This window comes from Cornus florida, unplaced genomic scaffold (assembly GCF_030987335.1).
Source record: "Cornus florida cultivar Cherokee Brave unplaced genomic scaffold, ASM3098733v1 CherokeeBrave_3.0.0_Hap2_Chr01, whole genome shotgun sequence".
Taxonomy (NCBI): domain Eukaryota; kingdom Viridiplantae; phylum Streptophyta; class Magnoliopsida; order Cornales; family Cornaceae; genus Cornus; species Cornus florida.
This window is the reverse complement of record NW_026775571.1, coordinates 32495168-32517310: the sequence shown is the minus strand read 5'-3', so window position 1 is coordinate 32517310 and position 22143 is coordinate 32495168. Positions and strand designations below refer to the sequence as shown.

Sequence of the window (22143 nt, the reverse complement as noted above, 5' to 3'; positions counted from 1 at the left end):
CAAATTCAAAGTCCAATGGAGATTGTAGTTGAGGTTAAAACTTTTTCACAAAAACTTGATCGATTCTTATTGAGTCAAAATCGGTTACAAAATCATTGCCTTTTCATCACTCTTATCAGTCTTGTGAGCCTTGCATGACTTGTTCTAGTGTACTACATTCTACTTCCAATTGTCCTCATGGACATGTGTTTAATGAACACATTGAAAAAGTCAATGCTACATTTGCTCACCCTTATTCAAATGTTTATGTTCCGGTGTGGAATGAGAGTTCAAGTCCTTTTGAAGCTAAACATTTTCAAAGTAGATATGTCCCACCTCATAAAAAGAATGAAGGTTTCCAAGGATTCGTATCTTTTTCTCATCATCAAAGAATGAATCACTTTTTACATCCTCAAGTGTATGATTCTCAAATTTGCTCTCATCATCCTCATGCACTCTCTAGTAATTCTACATTTGAAGATAAGGTTTTGGTGGCTTTGGGTAGTTTAGAAATGAACACTAATTTGTTGCATTCTCATTCTCAATCGATATCAAATCTTGAATCCCAAATTGGGACAATAGCTAATGCATTGAATGCGAGAGAAATTGATAAATTGCTTGGCCAACCAGAAAGAAACCCAAAAGCCTAATACCTTGTGGAAGCAAACTCTATATCGGGGTGTCCTTCTCAGGAACAAGTGCAAGCCATTACCACTTTAAGAAGTGGTAAGTAAATTGACAATATTGTTGAATATCCAAGTGAAGTTAGTGAACCGGTGCAACCCAAAGTTAGCACCCGTCGCATTCCAATCTCTTTCCTACTTCCTTAGATGAAAATGCTTCCATTAAGAATTCTCAACCTTCTTCGTCATTGTCTCCTCAAGTTGCAAGGTTTTATGAGCCAAAAGCTCCATTTCCATATGCTTTAAAAGAGACTTTGCCTTTTGGGAGGCAAAAAGGAAAATTCATGACATGATGGAAGTTTTCAAACAAGTTAACATAAATCTCCCTCTCTTGGATGCAATTAGGCAAATTCTGCCTTATGCAAAAAATTTGAAAGATCTTTGCACACAAAAGAGGAAGAGCAAGGGACAAGGCCTTAAAAAAAGTGTTTCTGATGGAGCAAGTGAGCTCCATCGTTCAACATAACACTCCACCTAAGTTCAAAGATCCCGGTGCTCTGACCATCTAATGCGTGATTGGAAACCATGAAGTTCGTAGAGCTTTTCTTGACTTAAGAGCGAGTGTTAATTTGATTCCTTACTTCGTGTATGTCCAACAAGGTTTGAATGAATTGAACCCAACTTCGGTGGTGCTTCAATTAGCCGATAGATCCATCAAAATACCTAGGGGCATGGTTGAGGCCATACTCATCAAGGTTGACAAGTTCAATTTCCCGGTTGCCAACCCTACCAATCACATCCCAATAATCTTAGGAAGGTCATTCCTTGCCACTGCAAATACAACCATTAATTCTAGATCTGGAGTTATGGACCTTTCTTTTGGTAACATGATGTTAAACTTAATGTTTTTAATGCAAGTCGACATCCCATAGATGAAGACGAGTGTTGTCTTATAGATGTCTTGGATGAGATTATAGAGGAGTCCATTCCTTCCATGATTATCAAAAATCCAACCGAGGACAATCTTTCATCTCTTCTCTCTGAGAATCCTCTTGCATCTTGTCTCCTTTAAATGTATGAGAATTGAGGGTTTGATAATGAAGGGTCAGTAAGTGAGGTTAATGACTTAATAGAATCCGTTGCAAGCTTGGATTTTTCACCTTGGAAAGTTCCAAAAGAACCTCTTCCTCCACTCTCTAGCACTCCACCGGTCCCATTTTTAGTCTCTCTACCCACTCTTGAGCTTAAAACTCTTCCTCCCGATCTTAGGTATGCCTTCTTGGTCCCAAAAGAGACTCTTCCAGTCATCATTTCTTCAAGCCTTGAAGAGAACCAAGAGAATGCTCTTTTGAATGTGCTTAAAGAAAATAAGGAAGCGATTGGATGGAGTATGGCAGATCTAAAGGGAATTGACCCTTCTATTTATATGCATCGCATACTTATGGAGGAGGATGCAAAACCTTTTAGAGACGCCCAAAGGAGATTGAATCCAAACATGAAAGAGGTGGTTAAGAAGGAAGTTATTAAGCTTTTAGATGCCGATAAAATTTATCCAATTTCTGATAGCAAATGGGTGAGTCCAACTCAAGTAGTTCCTAAGAAATCGGGGATTGTAGTGGTTGAAAATTGAAAAGGTGAGGCAATTTCTAAGTGTACCGCCAATTCATGGCGTGTATGCATTGATTACCGCAAATTAAATGCCGCCACTAAAAAAGATTACTTTCCTTTACCATTTATTGATCAAATTCTAGAAAGATTGGCCGGGTAACAATATTATTGCTTTTTTGATGGCTGTTCAGGCTATAATCAAGAAACCCTGGACCCTTTAGACCAAGAGAAAACCACCTTTACTTATCCTTTTAGCATATTTGCTTATAGACGAATGTCTTTTGGTTTGTGCAATGCTTCCACCACATTCCAAAGGTGTATGATGTCAATTTTTTCAGACATGGTGGAAGAGTATCTAGAAGTCTTTATGGATGATTTTTCTGTCTTTAGGTCTTCATTTGATGCATGCCTTAAAAATTTATCCTTGGTGCTTAAAACATGTCATGAAACAAACCTTGTTTTTAGTTGGGAAAAGAGTCATTTCATGGTTCAAGAAGGTATTGTTCTGGGTCATGTAATCTCAAAAAGGGGTATTGAGGTGGATAAAGCAAAAGTTGAGCTCATTTTTGAATTGCCTCCACCTTGTACGGTGAGAGAGGTTCGCTCCTTTTTCGGTCATGCCGGCTTTCATTGCCGTTTCATCAAAGAGTTTAGCAAAATTGCTAGACCCTTGTGCAATCTTTTTGCCAAGGAAACACCATTCATCTTTGATCAAGCATGCCTTGATGCTTTTCATAAATTGCGTGATTTATTGTCATCTGCCCCTATTATGCAACCACCTAATTGGTCATTACCGTTTGAAATCATGTGTGATGCCTCTGATTATGTCATAGGAGCAGTTTTGGGACAAAGGATAGGAAAACTTTCATGTGCCATATATTATGCAAGCAAGACTTTCTCGGGAGCTCAATTGAATTACTCCATTACCGAGAAAGAATTACTTGCCGTAGTGTATGTTATTGATAAATTTCAGTCATATCTCTTAGGGTCTAAAGTCGTTGTCTATTCCGATCATGCTGCTTTGAGACATCTTTTGACAAAGAAAGAAACAAAGGCTCGTTTGATAAGATGGATTTTGCTTCTTCAGGAATTTGATTTTGAAATCAAAGATAAGAAAGGCACCGAAAATGTGGTTACCGATCATCTCTCAAGGCTAGTGGTAGAATCTTCCCCAAGCCCACCAATTCATGATTCATTTTCGGATGAACAACTGTTCCAAATCTCTAATGGGCAAACGCCTTGGTTTGCCGATATTGTGAATTTTCTTGCAATTGGCAAACATCCAACTAATTGGTTAAAGCAAGCAAAGAAGCGTTTCTTTGCCAACATCTGAAATTACTATTGGGAAGATCCTGTCTTGTTTCGATATTGTCCAGATTAAATTGTAAGAAGATGTATTCCGGAGAGTGAAATACCAAGTGCACTTGTGTTTTGCCATACGCTTGCATGTGGCGGGCATTTTAGTGCAAAGAAGACCGCTTTGAAGGTGCTTCAAAGTGGGTTATTTTGGCCCACCATCCATAGAGATGCCTACAATTTTTGCAAGGAGTGTGAAAGATGCCAAAAAATGGGATCAATGTCTAGAAGAGACATGATGCCCTTGACAAATATTCTTGTTGTTGAAATCTTTGATATTTGGGGCATTGATTTTATGGGTCCTTTTTCCTATGTCTTATGGATTTCAATACATTTTGCTTGCCGTTGACTATATTTCTAAGTGGGTGGAGGCTTGTGCTACCAAAACCAATGACCACTCCATGGTTGTTCAATTCATTAAATCCAACATTTTCACTCGTTTTGGTATGCCAAGAGCCATGAATAGTGATAGAGGAAAGCATTTTTGCAATCGAATCTTAAGGCCATTATTTCTTAAGTACTCCGTTACTCATAAGGTCGCCACCCCTTACCATCCTCAAACAAGTGGGCAAGTAGAAGTTTCAAACCAGGAAATTAAACATATTCTTAAGAAAACGGTTAACACAACCTGGAAGGATTGGTCATGCAAATTGAATGATACTTTGTGGGCTTATCGCACGGCATATAAGACTCCTATTGGCATGTCTCCTTATAGACTTGTTTGTGGAAAGCCTTGCCATTTTCCAGTTGAGCGATTAAAAAGCTCAATCTTAACCTTGACAAAGTCGGAGAGAATCGGCTACTCCAATTGAGTGAGTTGGAAGAGTTGAGACACAATACTTATGATAATGCCAAACTCTACAAAGAGAGAACTAAAGCTTTTCATGACAAACACTTTGTAAAGAAATCTTTTAAACTCGGTCAAAAAGCATGGCTCTTCAACTCTAGATTAAAACTTTTTCTCGGGAAGTTGCGAACCAAATGGGAAGGTCCATATGAGATCATCTTTGTTGTGCCTCATGGGGCAGTTGAAATTCAAAGTTTAAAAGATGGAACTACATTCAAAGTGAATGGTCAAAGGTTGAAATTTTATATTGAAGGACAAGTTTTTCAAAGACATACGGAAGCAGCCCTTTTGGTGGACCCTATCTATGAAGAGATATAGTGATGCACTCAATGTTATCAAGAGAAGTTCAATTTGTTTCTCCTTTGGTATCATTCATTCCCTTTTTTTTTCATTATCAACTTGCTTGGAGTAGTTGCGCAATGCAAAATAAAAAATCCTTGCATGTTCAATCGATTTTAAAAGAAGTTCGATCGATTGAGCACCATTTCTACATCCAATCATCTCTCTGTTCCATCGTGTGAAAATTTCCTGCATATTTCAGCTCTCTCTGTATCGTGCAAACTTTCTTTCTGATTGATCCAAAAATTCTAAGATCAATCTAGCTTTCCTTCAAATCGATCTTCATTCCATACTTAGAAAAATTTTTGAGCCAAAAAAAAATCACCTCTCTGTGTATTGTTCGAAGCCGTCTGTAGACTTTCAGGTTTTAGATCGATCGAAGTTGGATCGATCGAAGTTAGATTGATCATTCTTTGATCGATCAGGATGTTTCATTAAAATAATAAAAATAATAATAATCAAAATCAATCAACATTTCAAAGTAGCATTCCGTCTTGCTAGAGACGTTAAACTTAGCACCTACATGACACATTGTGCCTTTTATCTCGTGTATCATTCATGTTCATGTTCATGTTCATTCTTATTTCTTTATTTTTCTTTCATTTTGTTTCATTTTTCCACAATTGATTAAAAATAATAATAATAATAAAATAAAATCCAAAATACAAAAATTTGTTTCACTATTGTGCCCTTTTGTATAGTCATGCATACTATATGATTTATTTTGGGCTTGATCTCATATCTCTCTTTCATCTTGTGTTATATTGCCTTAGAATGCATGATTTGATTATTCTTATCTCATTTAATATTTGATGTGAGTTTGCTAGTTTGGTTATTCAAGTAGGTTGTTGATTCCAAGTTTGGGGGAGACATTTTTCGAATTGAATCATAGCCGGGCTTCATGTCTTTGCCACCACGATATATTCTTTCCATCTTTTCCATTGTTCTCATTGCATATTAAGGACAATGCGTGGTTTAAGTTTGGGGGTAAGGTGACTTTGTTGCATTCTACTTAAGTTTGAGACTTAATTGCATGATTGAGATTTGGAATCCATTTGAGCTATGATTTTGATCTTTTGAGGACCATGATACTTAGAATTTAAAAGTTGCTTGACTTGAGAGTCCAATACACCTTGTATGCCTTATGAATGCCATTTAGGTAAATTTCAAAAGATTGATATCTTGCTTGCATTTGTGATCCACATCATCTTAATTTTGTGATTGTTTTGAGACTCACTCTAGAATTTTACACTAGCATAGGCGTACACTAGCATTCATTTGTGGGGTACATGTTTTATTGATTATTGATTTGGTTATATCCCAATTGAGCTAGTACTGCATTGAAAGCTTTCATTCTTGATAAATGTGGATAACAACCCCTTTTCACTAAGTAGCCAGAATTCTAGCCTCATCAAGCACTGAATTTCTCGCGCCGAAAGGTGGATGGCCCAAACTCTAGGTTAATAATTGAATGCTAAAAAAAAAAAGGAGCTGTTGTAAAAGCAAATAAAAAGTGAGGACTACTCCCAAAATGTGAGAAGTGGGAAATGATTAAATGGAGGTTGTTTTGATTTGTAACCTAGTCGATTTGAGTTTGTAAGTCCTTAAGGGTGTTTGAACACCTAATGCCCTAAATTCGTCCAATTTGGGAGTCATTAACCTAACGCTCGACCTTATGAATTGCTAGAAAACTTAATGGATCAACACATTACACTATGTTTCCATCTATGATCCCTAGGGATAGAAGAAAAAAAAATCAAGTGAAAAGAATAAGCGCACCTAGATGAATAAAGCTTTAATAAAAGGTCCATTTCTTGTCGATTAACAACAAGAACATAGCCAGATGATAAAACTTTATCAAACCTACGGTTCAAAGCTTCGATTTAAGCGGCTAACTCGCAAGAGTTTTCTACCTCATAAAGTTTTTCAACCTTATGCATTCCAAGTGAAGACCTAGACCTAGAGGAAGAAGCATGTTGCATTGAATTTTCACTTAGGGCCTCAAACAGTTCCCAAGCATCAGCCAGACTCTTATATATGTGCACATACCTTGAAGAAAACGTTGACGTCACTGCCGACCTCTACCCACCGGCGAATTGTTCCGGTAACCTCTTCCTCCACCTCAAGCACTCTCTATCCTCACTTTCTAACTTTATATAATATACGCATGCACAACAAATATATTTATATATATAACTACAATTAATAAAGAGAATAATTTTATTAATGATTATGAAAAAGTGAGGTGGTTGAAGAACATTGAATAATTAATCAAAGCTTTTCGATTGCAATTTTACTATTCAAGAGGAAAAATAGGTCAAATTCAAACAACACCCGCAACAGATTCATACAATTCTTGCAATATTATTTTCATGTGATGGCCCAAGTTTTCAAAACTCAGTGCGCCAGCAAGTGACCCGAAAACGGATCCCGAATGCAGAAGTGAAAAAAAGATACAAGGTCTCTAGAGATGTACATCACCTCCACGACAACAAAATGGCTTCCAGAAGAGTCCCGAGACTCAACGGAAGCAAGTGCAAAAGCTAAGTTTTAAAATTGGACAAAATAAACCCCAAGGGTAAAATGATCTTTCCACACTAAAATGGGTACTATTGTGCACACCATTGGAAAGACAACGAAAAATTAATAAAGTTAGACTTAGGAATCATCTGATTTGGAGTCTGGATGAAAGAGATATGAATCCCCCAAGTTTTGAAACAAAAGCTAAATTTGCAAATGTGCCCAGGGACATCGACGATCAATCGTGGAATTTGGCGATCAATCGTCGAATCCATGAACGATAAACTGGAACCAAAACCCACAATTTTTTTGGCTACTGGAAACCTAATACGATCGATTGCCACCTCGACGATTGATTGTCGAAGTCCGCGAAAGATCGCCACAGGTCTGCGAAGGATCGCGAACCTTGCGATGGATGAAAAAAGAGTGTCATTGATCAATCGTGAGACTCGGTGATCGGTTATCGAATTTGCAATCAATCGCAGACCAGAAGGCTGTACCAGAAATTTTGGGAAAACGCAAAATTTTCGAGGCAAAAATAGATTTTTTTGGAAAAAGTTTGTGAAGCAACCCCCCCTAAAAAAATATGGTTTTCTACACAACCATGATCAAGCCAAATCTTATTTTTCACATGAAATACCCAAAATGCCCTTATGCGCAAACTTTGCAAAAAGGTAAACATGCTTGAAACTAAAAGCATCCATTGCATAAAAATAAAATGTTTGCCCTTAGCCTCAAGTCATACATATAAAAAGAGTCTCAAATAATGTACTTAGGCGCGCTTTACAAATTCCAAAATGAAAATGACATATCAAAACCAAGCAATATATTACAATTTCAAAAGAAAGCAAAACATGCTAACGCTTGCATGTATGTGAAATTACGCAAAAGGGTATCCAAAGCTACCAAGACAACCTAGGGATGTGCATCCCAAAACGAAGTCTCCTTACCTAAAAATAACCTAATCAACTAGGGTGAGTAACCAAAGTTACTGGTAGGAAGAAACACATGTGTATACCCTAAAGTTTCATCGATTCTTTGCAACGTAATATTTACCAACATATGCAGATCATGCCTCCTAACGTCTATGCTTAATGAGGGAGCTAAAGTTCATTCTAAAGTTACATTTAAAGTATACATATAAACCATTCACAACAAGTGAACTCAACAAGTTACAACTTCAAAAGTAATGTCAAGTTGTAAATGAAAGCAAAATCAAACAAACGGAATACTCGGATGCCTTCGTGGATCAAACCACACAATGAAGTTATTTTGGGCACTAACCCACTAGGAACCACCTAAGTGAGCACTATATGGGAAGAACTCGTATCGTCCGCACTAGAGCCGAACTCTAGCTAATTCAAAAGGTCGATGCCCCAAGTTTCCAAAATCAACAACAAATGCACAACTTAAACACTTAAGTAAAAATGCATTTAAACACCTTCTATGCACAACCACACATGGATTCACATAAGTCATGCACTATAGTCTCCAACTACCATGGCATTTTAATATAGAACACAAGTCCACAATGTTGATGAGCACTAAAAAGTGCACATTTAAACCTCTTAAGCTTGGGTATTCTAGGACCTTATCCTATCTTATTTTTCCGTTTTAGTCTAATTTCATGTTATTTCGTTTTTCAGGCACTTATCCCCAAAATAAGTCAATTCAGCCAAATTAGAGCATTAAAGAAGCAATTTCAAGCTGAATGGAAAAAGGAGCAAAGTGGAAGCAAAATGGTAGAAAATAGCATGTTTCGATCGATCAGACCACACTTCGATCGATCTCATAGTGATTGATCCAGCCTTACCAAGTTGGATCGAACCCCTTGTCCTTATCCTCAAGAAATTTCCATCTTCGATCGATCCAATATCCTTTCGATCGATCGAACTTCTTTGATCTTATCCCCACATACCACTTTTGTCTTTTTTCCAAAATATCCCAAAAATATCTCAGATCTATCAGTATTCCTAAAGGCATAGCCATGGTTCGATTGATCTCACCAAACTTTGATCGATCGAACCCTCTCAAGTGTGGAAAAAAATAGAGTCCAGCTCATTAAAAGATAGCTCATGGTGCAATCATTGAAAAGGCCCTAGTGCACGAGGTCTAACCATTAGGTGTGACATTTGAGCTACCTATATAAGGATTTTGAGCCATTATTACATAGGGATAATCTTAGAGACACTGTAATGACCCTGGATTTTTCAACCTAGTGTGTCCTATGATGACTCGAAATGGATCCAAGATGCGGAAGCAAAAGGGAAACATGGCCTCTAGAGATGTACATCATCCCTAAGGCATAAAAGTGGCTTCTTGAGGAGTCCCAAGGCTCAAAGGAAGCTAGAAGGAAACAAGGATTCCAAAACCCTACCAAAAATGGACCACGGGTAAAATGGTCATTTCACCTAAAAATGGGTGCTACCTAGCACACCATTGGAAATACAATGAAAAAATAATGAATTTAGACTCAATAATCACTTGATTCGGAGGCCGGACGGAAAAGATATGAAAATAAAACAAAACGGCGTCCTCCGATTATGAGATACCACGACCCTATCTCACTAAAACTAGTATAGCCCTCACTATGGTTAAAGTTTTTATGTGTGGTTGGTACCATTGGAAAGCTAACTTCAAGCTCTTAAAGTTAGGCCAAGAATGACCTGATTTGGATAAAAAAAAAAATGAAGGAGATAAGACCCTCTGAATTCGACTCAAAAAATCTATCCAAGAAACTGAAAAGAAATCAAGTTCCAAGGAGGATCAGCAAGCTAATGAACAGTACCACCCAGACGAAACCCCATCATCAGCCAGCTGGTGAACAATATCAGCCAGCCAAAACGGCCTATTACACATACAAACTCTATGGAATTCACCTACGAAGGCTATCAGCCGGCTAATGGACCTCATCAGCCGACCGACGCAGCAGACAGCAGCAAATGCTGCTGTTGCAAAGTGTAAATATGGTGCTTGGTCCCCTCCTAATGCTCTACATGCATCCTAAGCGTCCCAAAACAAGGTTAAAAACATTCCATGGCTTCATATATGCATCTATAACATGATAAACCAAGGGGAAACTTGAATCCAACTCCAATGCATGAATTTTTTTCATAAAATTTCATAAAATCGCCCAAAAATAGTTCCAAAGTTGAAACTTAAGAGTTTTGTGAAATGTGAACATGCACGCAAATGTAAAAAGACATTTAAGACACGTCCCAATGGTCTGCGGCTTCAAAATGTCCTCAATGCAAAATATGACCTCTCAACCCTCAATTTTTTATAAAATTGCCTTAAAATGCTATAAATGAAACTATAATGCAAAACCTAAAATGAAATGGTGTTTGACCCTTGGCCATACCTTATTCATGATCAAATAGACCCTATGAAGGAAAAAGAATGGAATTCCCACACCCGATACAAAAGTAATGAAGTAATGACTTATGAATTTTCAAGGTTTTCATAATATATCATGAAGTTAAAAGTTGAATAGGGTACAAATATATGTCATTGGCCTCCAGCCTCATCTCATACATATCAAATACATTACAATGGTGTACTTATGTACACATTACATAAATGGAATCAAAGATACAAGTTTTGACATATAAGGCTACAAAATGATGTTTCATGCTTACATTTGCATGAAATGGAAACTTGAAAGGTACAGTCATCCAAGGAATTATAAGCATCATGAACCAAGTCTTCGTACCTGAAAAATATCCCCGGTAACTTTGGGGTGAGTAACATAAAGCTACTCTTAGGAAATGAGCATGCATCGACCTAACATTTTACAATTATATCACCTTAAGGTGAAACATGTTAAAGGGGCTCATACCAAATAACGTTTATGTCAAGTGAGACTCAGGGAGCATCCTAAGCTACCTTAAAGTATAAGCAACAAGAATCATGATATATCTACATATATGAAATGAATCAAGGTTGGGATAATCCAAAGAATACGACAAGTGTATAGTTAACATGAATCACATTATCAATGTAATTTAACAAAGTTTGGAATAATCTATACAACAAGACAAGAAGGATACTTGAATACAAGTTAACAAGAATTACATTATCAATGCAATTAACATGATTGGTACATTCCAATTAATAGGATAAGAAAAATACATGAAATCAAGGATAATGCATAATATCTATGCAATGAAACAAGATTGGAGCATTTCACATAACACGACTAGTTTTAAATCTTCAAGGAATAGCAACTTGAAATTTAAAGAGTGAAATCAACCAATGTGGATACTCGGATATTGCCCGGATTAAAACTGTATTCTTGGGATCACTTTAGGGCTACTAACCCATGGGTACCTTTCCCTAGTGCGCACTATAGCGTAGGGAGCTCTCTATCTCCCATACTAGAACCAAGTCCTAGCCATGTCAAATCTTGATTGATATCCCAAGTCCCAAAATCAACAAGTTGTGCAACCAAGAGTGTATCAAGATACAAGTAATGCAATAATCACATTCCATGTATGTAATGACCTAGTCATTTGACTTCCTTTCCTTTATCCTGAAATTTTACAAATAAATTTTTTCCGTTTAATTTTCTATTCTGAGCTCTGTTTCTCGTCGCTTAGTGTCATCTCGAGTGCTCGAAAATGATTTTTGAGACTCTTTTGCTTGAATTGACAACTTCCTTTGAGGACCGAGTCATTTTCACTTTTCAGACACTATGCACTATTTCGTCCTTTTCCCTATTCTGTCTTATCCCCGTTTGTTAGTTTTTGGCACAACCTCACTTTTTGTGCTCGGAGTTAGATTTTGACTTCACATATCTTGATCTTGAGTGGTTTCCACGAAATATGTATCTTTACTTTTTCAAGAAAGTACTCTGGTTGCTCCCGGTGTCCATAGGGGCATGGATGCACAATTATTTGGAATTCCTTTCTTTTCTTAGGGCGTTTTTCATAAATATCTTTTAAAGATATTTTATTTCAGGGGTATCTAAGAAAATATCTTTTGGAAGATATTTTCATTCTGGGGCAGTTTTGCAGTTAACCCTTTTTATAGGGGTCATTGTGCAATTAACGAAAGTTATTGCAAAAAATACTTCGTCTGGAGCCTGGATCCTCGTACGGGATTCATTTTCACATTTCGTCGAGTCATGTACTCATGGAATTCCGTTCTGGTCGTTTTTCTCCAGTTTCAAGGTTTTTGGCCCCGGTTTGCGCCGAACTTATTCGGGCCATAACTTTCTGCACGAGACTCGGTTTGCGATGTCGTTTCTTCTGTTATTCATTTTGAATCTTTTTCATTCATGAAGTTTTGCCATTTGAGAGCGTATACTCAAAATTCACTTTTTCGGACCCGGCGGGACCCTTTCCGGGCACTTTTTGAGATTTCCTATAAATAGGGGGACTTAAAGTCAAAAAGTGATCTTCTCCCCTCTTCATGCACGACCTGGATCTGCCATGGCAGCCCAAGGGGGGCTGCCACCCTTCTCCTCTCATTTAAACCTCATTCCCTTTGTTATAAAGTCGTAGTGCCTTCGCGTTTTGTGTTTGTCTTGACTACGCGCTTCTTTCCCCCTTATTAGAACTCATTTCTGACGATTTCTTGAGTTTGGGTTTGAAGTCAAGTTTGGATTTTCATGGGGTTTCTTGCGGATTCTTGTTCCCGGTGTAGTCCCCGACAAAACCCTCCGGTATCGTCGGATTCGGAGAACTTTTCTTTCGGTGGGCTTTTTAGATTTCATCTCAAATTGAGGTAGGGGGTGTTATAATTTATTTTCTTGTTATATAGCATGCTTGTGATGCTTATACAACTTGTTTGCATGATTAAATATAAAATCTAGAGATTTTATTATTTATTTTTCTTGTACGGGATCTGATTTTTCCGGTTGCTCATGACTTGGTTTAAACATGTAGCATGATATTATATTACCCCTTGATATGCTCATTGTCGTGTATAAAACTTAGGATATTTGAATAAGTATTAAAGGTTTTATTTAATATTTATCTTAAGTGAAAGATTAATCCACATGGCCTTAACTAGCTTGAAATCAATATGTGTTAGCATATTATATTAGGCCCTAGCATGCTCTTCAACATAGATTATTTTGAGAGTATTCGGACGTACTTTGAAATCTAGTAATATTTAATTAATTTGATTAATTAATTTATTCCGAGTATACTATTCACTCCATTGGAATTCCGACTTGATATTCTTGATATACATGTCATGTAGTTCCACATATATTTAATCTAGAATATTTGATTAGGTTTTGAAACCTTTCATTTATTATTTTTCTAGTATTAAGGTTTAATACTCATGGACGTGCATTGCATGAAATGTACTTGTATCGTGTTCTTAAATCAAGTCTTAGCATGTTGTATAACATATATTAATTTGAGATCATTTAGATGAATTTCAAAACCTAGAGATTTTAATTAAATGAAGTAATTAAAATCCATTTCATGGTTCATTGGTCTTGATTCAGTTTCTAACCTTGTATTCATGATTTTCTAGACAAGTTCATTCACATGTATCAAATCGAATATAATCGGATAAGTTTTGAAACTTACATTTAATTAATTCCTTTGTATGGAACTTAATTCACATGGTTGTATCTTGCTTAGAATGAACTTGTAACTTGACATTAGACCTGCCTTGTGTAATGATTTGCACACTTCGCATTAAACATCATTCATGCATAGCGTGTAACGAATCGCACACTGAAGATTCGACATTCATCATATCATATTAATACAAACTTAGGGCATGACTTGTATGTTTCAAAATCTTGGTTGTGCATGAGACGTGGTTAATATGTTTTTAGTATTTGATACTATCTTGACTTGCACAACATGTTGATTTTGGAACTTGGGATATCAATGAAGAAATGACATGGCTAGGACTTGGTTCTAGTACGGGAGATAGAGAGCTCCCTATTATCAGTGCGCATTGGGGGAAAGGTACCCTTGGGTTAGTAGTCTTAAATTGATCTCAATTGAACAGTTATCTTATAATGCGCAGTAGGGGAAAGGTACCCATGGGTTAGTAGCCCTAAATTGATCTCAAGAGCACAGTTTTAATCCGGGCGATATCCAAGTTTCCACATTGGTTGATTTCACTCTTTAAATTTCAAGTTGTTATTCCTTGAAGATTTAAACCTTGTCATATTATATGAAATACTCTAATCTTGTCATTTGCATAGATATTATGCCTCATTCGTGATTTCAAGTATACTTCATGTCATGTTAATTGGTATAGTCCAATCATGTAAATTGCATTGATAATGTAATTCTTGTTAACTTATATCCAAGTATACCTACCATCGTGTTATATGGATTATCCCATTCTTGTTTAATTTCATAGGTTTTATGCCTTGTCTTAGCATAGATATTATGCCTTGTCTTTGAACTCATGTATAAATCTTGTCTTATTAATTGGATTATCCCAATCATGTAAATTGCATTAGTAATGTGATTCTCGTATTCTAGTACAAACTTGTCATGTTCTTTGGATTATCCCAAATCTTGACTTGTTTCATATATGTATATATATCATGATTCTTGTTGTTAGTACTCCATGGTAGCTTAGGATGATCCCTGAGTCAAATCTTGACATAGATGTTAGGTGGCATGATCCATTTGAACTATTGCATGTCAGTCTAAAAATCTTAAAGAAATCAAGTCATGCATGCTCATTCTCTACGAGTAAACTTGTTAGTCTTGTTTACTCACCCCGAAGTTACTAGGGGTTTTGATCAGGTGCCAGATTCAAGCTTCGGAGATTTGCACTTTCCTTGGGTGGTTTGGAGATTTGAAGTTTCCTTGAATGCATTCTTGTTCACATGCAAGTGTTAGCATACTTGATTTTTACTTTTTAAGTTGTAATTCATAGTTAGGTCAAAAATGTTATTTTTGCCTTGAGACTTGTAGCATGTGCTTAAGCACACTTTTTGACACTCATTTCATGTATATAATTTGTGGCCAAGGGCCAAACTTTATTTGAAATCCATGAATATTCATGAATGTTGAATTTTATCCTTAATGGGAAGTATGAAAACTAGGGTTTTGATATGTCATTCTCGTACCGGTGTGTGCATTTTGTGTGAAATTCATCCTTTAGCATTCATTTGCCATATTTGAGGTGTGGCCAAGGGTCAAACACCATTTAGTTTTTATTTTTGCATTTTAGTTCACATATTGCATTTTTTGGCTAAAATAGTAGAAACTGAGCATTTAAGGGTTCATTTTTAAATCGGGTGGTGCAAAGTGTGTTCCGGTATCTCCACTAGGTCTCATTAATCATGCATGAAGTATGGCCAAAGGCCAAACGGTAATTTGAAATCATTTGTCAATTTTAAATTTCAAAATTTTCATTTCATGTGCATTTTCGCCCTTTTGGCCGTTGGGGGGTCAAATTTTGGATCGGTGGTATTTTTAAGCCGTGGATCATTGTAGCATGTCCTAATAGGTCAGTTACGTCTATGTGCATGATCGTTTTCATGAAAAACCCTTTCGTTTGTGTTTTGAGCCTCCTATGGACTCATTTCACTTTTCTTTTGCATAATCTGATTTTAGGGCATTCTGAGGTTTTCCTTTCGGAAAGTAAATTCCGGTCTCCACATGGCCACCTAGAAAATGTGATTTTAGGGGGGGGTTTCTTTTTTGTGTTTTTCCAGAAAATTTCATCTTGGTGACGGAAATCCATCGCAAAGTTCAACTTTCTGATTTTTATTTAGCAGCTTTTTGGAGCCTCTTGTTCAGATTTCTTGGAGGGGCATTTTGGCCACTTCACAGTGCATTTTATTTATTTCCGTCCATGATACAGGATAGAAATTTTGATTTTGGGAGGGGTTTCTTCTTTGTGTTTTTCTAGAAAAATTCGTTTGGTAGCCCGTTTCCGATCTCAGATCCTGTAGTAGCTTTTTACCCTCTTGGTCTAGACTGATCTAGGGGCATTTCGGAAATTTCCTTTGAAAAATAAATTCCATTCTTAACATGGTCACATAGAAAATGTGATTTTAGGGGGGGTTTCTTCACAACATTTTCCCAGAAAATGTCATCTCGGACCCAAAAACCCCGCGCCAAAATCTGATTGTAGGGGCATTTTGTGGATTTTACGTCAAAAATAAATTTTTACTTTGATATGGTCAGCTTGGAAAAATTATTTTGAGGGGGGGTTTCTTCTTCGTGTTTTTCCAGAAAACATCGTTTAGTATCTCAAAACGGCACACAAACTTTAGTATTTTTTCCCAGGTTACTATTCACGGCCGCGGCGACGTCAAAACTTTGTTTTGACTTTTCTCTTCCATCCGGACTCCGAATCAAGTGATTCTTGAGTCTAACTTGATTAATTTTTCATTGTCTTCCCAGTGGTGTGCTTGGTAGCACCCGATTTTATATACTTTCAAAAATGACCATTTTACCCCTGGGGGCTTATTCGTCATATTTTCGATCTTTTGCTTCCGCGTCAGTTCTCATTGGGTTCCATGACCTCATGGAAGGTCATCAAAGTGTCTTAGAGGTGTGTTATGCCTTGGGAGACCGTTGACTTATTTTTGCTTCAGCATCTGGATCTGTTATCAGGTCAATCTTCGGTTCATCAATGTAGTACCGGGTTGAATCAAAACCTGGGTCGTTACAATGTACATCCAAGATTTTGGAACACACAAGTCATGCCCTAAGTTCTCAACTATAATGGCATGTGAAATGTCAAGAAATCATAGTGTGCATCTATATAGACTACAATCAAGATATATAACACATGGAATCCATTGATGTAAATATATTACAAGTATAACATTAATGATTTAACTATTTACTAAACAACACATGAGTAATCGAACCATTCCAAGACAATTGTGCAAGTTCATTAAGTACATTAATGAAACTAAGATACAAGAGGTCATTATGTTTGATAAAAAGATAAAAGTTCGTGAGATATAAGTTCGATTCATAAGTGTGACAAGAGTTCAATACCAAAGCATGATTAACTCGATGGAAGCATAAAAAAGGAATTTAATCTACTTAAGGGATTAAATTATAAAGATTACAAGGCAAGTCCAAATGTTCTACGAACAAGATATGTCAAGGGTCATGTCAAGGACAAGTTCAAGGTCAAGTTACAAGTTCATTTTATACGAGACATAACTATGTGAATTAAAATCCATACCATGGGAATAAATAAATGTAAGTCTTAAAATTTATCCGATTGTTCTCAATTTAATACACGCGAAGGAACTTGTCAAAAAAATCATGAATACCAAGTTAGAAACTTAATCAAGTCCAAGGAATCATTGAATATGTTTTAATTAATTATTTTAATTAAAATCTCTAGATTTTGAAACTCATCCAAATGATCTCAAATTAAAGTATGTCATATAACATGTCAACACTTGATTTAAAAGCATGTTACAAGTGAATTCCATGTAAGATACTGCCATGAGTATTAAACTTTAATACTAGAAAATAATTAAATGAAAGGTTTCAAAACTTAATCAAATATTCCAGATTTAATATAGGTGAACGTATATGGCATTCACATCAATAATATCAAGTCAGAATTTCAATGAAATGAATAGTGCACTTGGAACAAATTAATTAATTATTACTAGATTTCAAAACATCTTCGATTACTCTCAATTTCACATATGTTGAAGAGTGTATTAGGGCCTAATATAATATGATAACACATATTGATTTCAAGCTAGATAAGGCTATATGAATTAAATATTTATTCAAGAAAAATATTAAATAAAATCTTCAATACTTGTCCAAATGCTCTCAAATTAATATATGTCAATAAATATATCAAGGTGTAATTTAATATCATGCCACATGTTTAAACTAAGCTATAATTAACCGGGAGAATCAAATCTCATACAAGAAAAATAAATAATAAAATTTTTAAATTTGATACAAAGATATGTAAATGAGTTGTATAAGCATCTATAGCATGTAATACATCAAGAATATAAATAATAACACCCCCTACCTCAATTTGAGATGAAAATCTCAAATCCCCACCGAAAGAAAAGTGCTCCGAATCCGACGATACTCCTAGGTTATGTCGGGGACAACGAGGGAAGCAACTTTAACCTTTGAGGTAACATAAAAATCCAAACCCGAACCCAAAAGTGGTCAGAAATGGATTCTAATAAGGGAGAAAGGTAGAGCACGATGAGGCCTACGATAAATGTTAAGGAAGAAGACAAAATACAAAAGAAATCAAGTGGAGAAGAAGAAAAGGTGGTGGCAGCCCCTTGGGATTCCATGGCTGCAGGCCAAGAGAGGGAGAAAGATGATGAAAAAGTAATTTTTCATATTAAGACTTTCTATTTATAGGAAAAACCTAAAAGGGCCTCGAAAGGGCCCCGCCGAGTTTGGAAAAGTGGAATTTGAGCAGATGCACTTAAACGGTGAAACTTCATGAAAGAAAAATAACTGAAATGAGAAAATATGAATAACGGAAGAAACGACATCAAAAATTGAGTCCCGAGCATAAAGATATGCCCCAAACAAGTTCGACGGCAATCGGGGTTAGAAATCCCTAAAACTGGGGAAAATGACCGAGAGGAAATTCTAAGAGTTCATGACTCAACGAAAAGTGAAAATGAATCCCGTACAAGGATCTAGGCTCAAAACGAGGTATTTTTGCAATAACTTTCGTTAATTGCATAATGGCCCCTCCAAAAAGGGTTAACTACACTAATGACCCGGAATGAAAATATCTTCGAAAAATATTTTCTTAAAACCCCTTGAAATAAAATATCTTCAAAATACATTTATGAAAAATACCCCGAGAAAAGACAAAGTTTCTAAAGAACTGTGCATCCATTGCCCCTATGGACACCTAGAGCAACTAGAGTACTTTCTTACAAAATTAAAGATACATATTTCATGGAAACCACTTAGAATGAAGGTACATGAAGTTAAAAACTAACTCTGAGCATGAAAAGTGAGGTTATGCCAAAAAGTGACAAACGGGGAAAAGACAAAATAAGGAAAAAGACGAAAAGTGAATAGTATCCAAAAAGTGAAAATGCGAAAATGACTCGGTCCTTAAAGGAAGTTGTCAATCCGAACAAAAGAGTCTCGGAAACCATTTCCAAGCACTAGAGACGACACCAAGTGATGAGAAACAGAACTCGAAAAATAAAATTAAACGGAAAAAATTTATCTGTAAAATTTAAGAAACAAAAAAGGGAGAAAAATGACCGGGTCATTACAGACATATACACAATCTTAGAGAGAGAGGTTGGAAAAGTCTAGAGATTAGAAAGATACACACCATTTGGGAGTTCTTCCATTCATCTGGGGTTTCCATCAAGAAGAAGATCATTCTTACCATAGAGATAGCCCTTGAGGGTTGGATGACTACATCAATAAGTGGCTAAACATCTTCTTGGGGCTAGAGTTAACCCTAAGCATGCCTTCTAGATCTTGATGTTTTGTATTTTAAGGTGATTTGGGTTATAATTATTGTCTTGACACTTAATTTATATATAAATCTTGTTTCTACAATGATTTATGTGGTTTAATGCTTCCAATTGATCATTCCATCCTATTTATATGTCTATGTATATTAGAATAGATGTTCATATGTTTATCTCTAGGTTTTGTGTTATTGATGCATGTCTATGTGCGTTGATGCTATGAATCTAGAGATTGTCAAGGCATGGTGCTTTAATGGAATACTCTTGTGGTTTGTTTGATGGTTTATACTCATTTCTTGATGGATTGTGCCTCTAACTTAGTTTAATTAGTTTAATTTTCATGTCTCTAGCTTAGTTGTAGTGTAGTTTCCTGACTTTCTTAGATGGGAGGACAATCCATGCTTGTTGTTTGATGTTCCATGCTTATGAATGCAAGTGGTATATTTCTCTAGCTTGTTGATATGTTGTGATTGTGAGCTTAAAGGAAGGAATAATGGCTTAATTTGATATATTGTGCTATTCATTAAGTTATCTAAACAATGTATACTTAATTAGTCATCCATGCTTGTTGATTCAATCAATCACACACACTAGTATTGTAACATACAATTCCCCTCATTTATTACACATTGAGTATCTAGAAAGGTGATATTTAGTGGTGACCTCTAAATCCCAAGATCCCTCTCTTCCATTCTCTACACTTTACTCTACTTCAATTGCTTTACTTTGCACTCATTTATTTAATATTGTAGTTTAATTAACCAATCACAACATTTTGATCACTCGACCTACTAATCAAACGTTGTTTCCATATCAATATTGCTTCCTTTCCCTTGGGATGATCCCTACTCACCCTAGCTATATTTATAATTAGTAATGGTAGTGGTAATCTATAAATTTAAACTTGGCTACTCTACACAGTTTTAGTGCAACTAGGTGAAAACATACCAAGTTTTGGCGCTGTTGCCGGGGATAAGTAACGCTGTATTTTTGAAAATAATTAGGAATTAGTACTCTTTTGATCGTGTCTTTACTTTATTTTATTTTAGTTGCTTATTATGTTTGTTCTTGATTGGCTAGGTGCATTGAGCAAAGGAAGTGAAGCAAAGGAGAATTTTAAAGTAAGAAGCTAAGCTAAGCATAAAAAGGCTAAAATCTCAAAAATTTACAAGCTAAGCGAAAATTAAAAAATAATTTGAAGTTGCTTAAGGACCCTTTGTGAGCTTTTCTAAACTCAAACTCTAGTTAAATCGTGAGCCCGCTTGGAGGCATGTTTTTACTTTCTTAGATAGATCGTGAGCCGCGTGGGGGAAATTTATTTTTCTTATATATTGTTGAAAGCATGAGAGTATGGGATCAATGTATGTGGAGGATGTTTGTTGATTGATTTGTTACAGAGGCGAAGTGATTGCTACTTGCTTGTTACTTGTGTTTGTTTTGCTTGTGTATGCATGGTCGTAGGTCATTAAATCCTATTCTTGTCCCACTTGATTTTCATCTCGAATCGGTTGTTCGTAATCCTAGGGTAAAAGGTAGCTCTTATCTCTCCATTATACCAATGGAGGAACATAATGACGATCATGTGAAGAAGCTTGGTCACATAGACCAACAAGGTATCCTCCACCCTAATGTGCATCATGACAATATTCAAGTACCATTAGGCATGCCAAGACCTTTTATTCCACCACAGCAACAAGGCCAAGTTCCATTGGGAATGCCTCAGCCAATTTTTGCTCCACAACCTCCCATTATTCAAGGAAATCAAGGTGTTCGTGTTGCACCACTAGTTGTGAATCATCTTTTTGCTTTGCGTGATTATTATGTGCCAAATGAAAATAATTCACCTATATGCATTCAATTGCCCCTATTTAGAGCATATCACTATGAAATTAAACCACAAACTATTCAAATGCTTCCCAACTATCATGGACTTCCAAGTGAACAACCTTATAAGCATTTGGATGAGTTTCTTAAAGTGTGTTCCACCGTGAAATACACGGACATGCCAGAAGAGGTTTTAAGACTTAAACATTTTCCTTTTACCCTTAAAGACAAGGCAAAATATTGGTTCAACAATCTTAGGCCTTTTTCGATAACTTCTTGGGCAGAAATGCAATAAGAGTTCTTGAAAAAATACTATCCAGTTTCAAAGACCAATGCAATGAGAACTTTAATTAGAGAATTTTCTCAAGAGGAAGGGGAATTGCTTCATGAGGCATGGGAGCGCCTCAATGACTTGCTTAGTAAGTGTTCACATCATGACATTCCCAAATGGCAATTGGTACAATTTTTCTTTGAAAGTTTATCCGATAATTTTAAAGGAATGGTTGATGCTTCCATGAGTGGTTCTTATCTTGATAGGCATGAGGATGATGTATGGCGTTTATACAAAAGCATAAGTGAGAATTCAATGCATAGATCTTTGTTATCTAAAAATGGTAGAAATCTAGGTGGAAGGAAGAATG

At 36.2% G+C, this 22143-nt stretch overlaps 1 non-coding gene across 1 annotated transcript; it reads right to left on the bottom strand.

Moving 5' to 3' along the window:
* Positions 1 to 21836: 21836 nt before the first annotated feature.
* On the bottom strand, positions 21837 to 21943 carry LOC132283804 (small nucleolar RNA R71). The gene has a single exon (XR_009472139.1). It is a non-coding gene; the product is annotated as a small nucleolar RNA R71 (small nucleolar RNA).
* Positions 21944 to 22143: the final 200 nt, after the last annotated feature.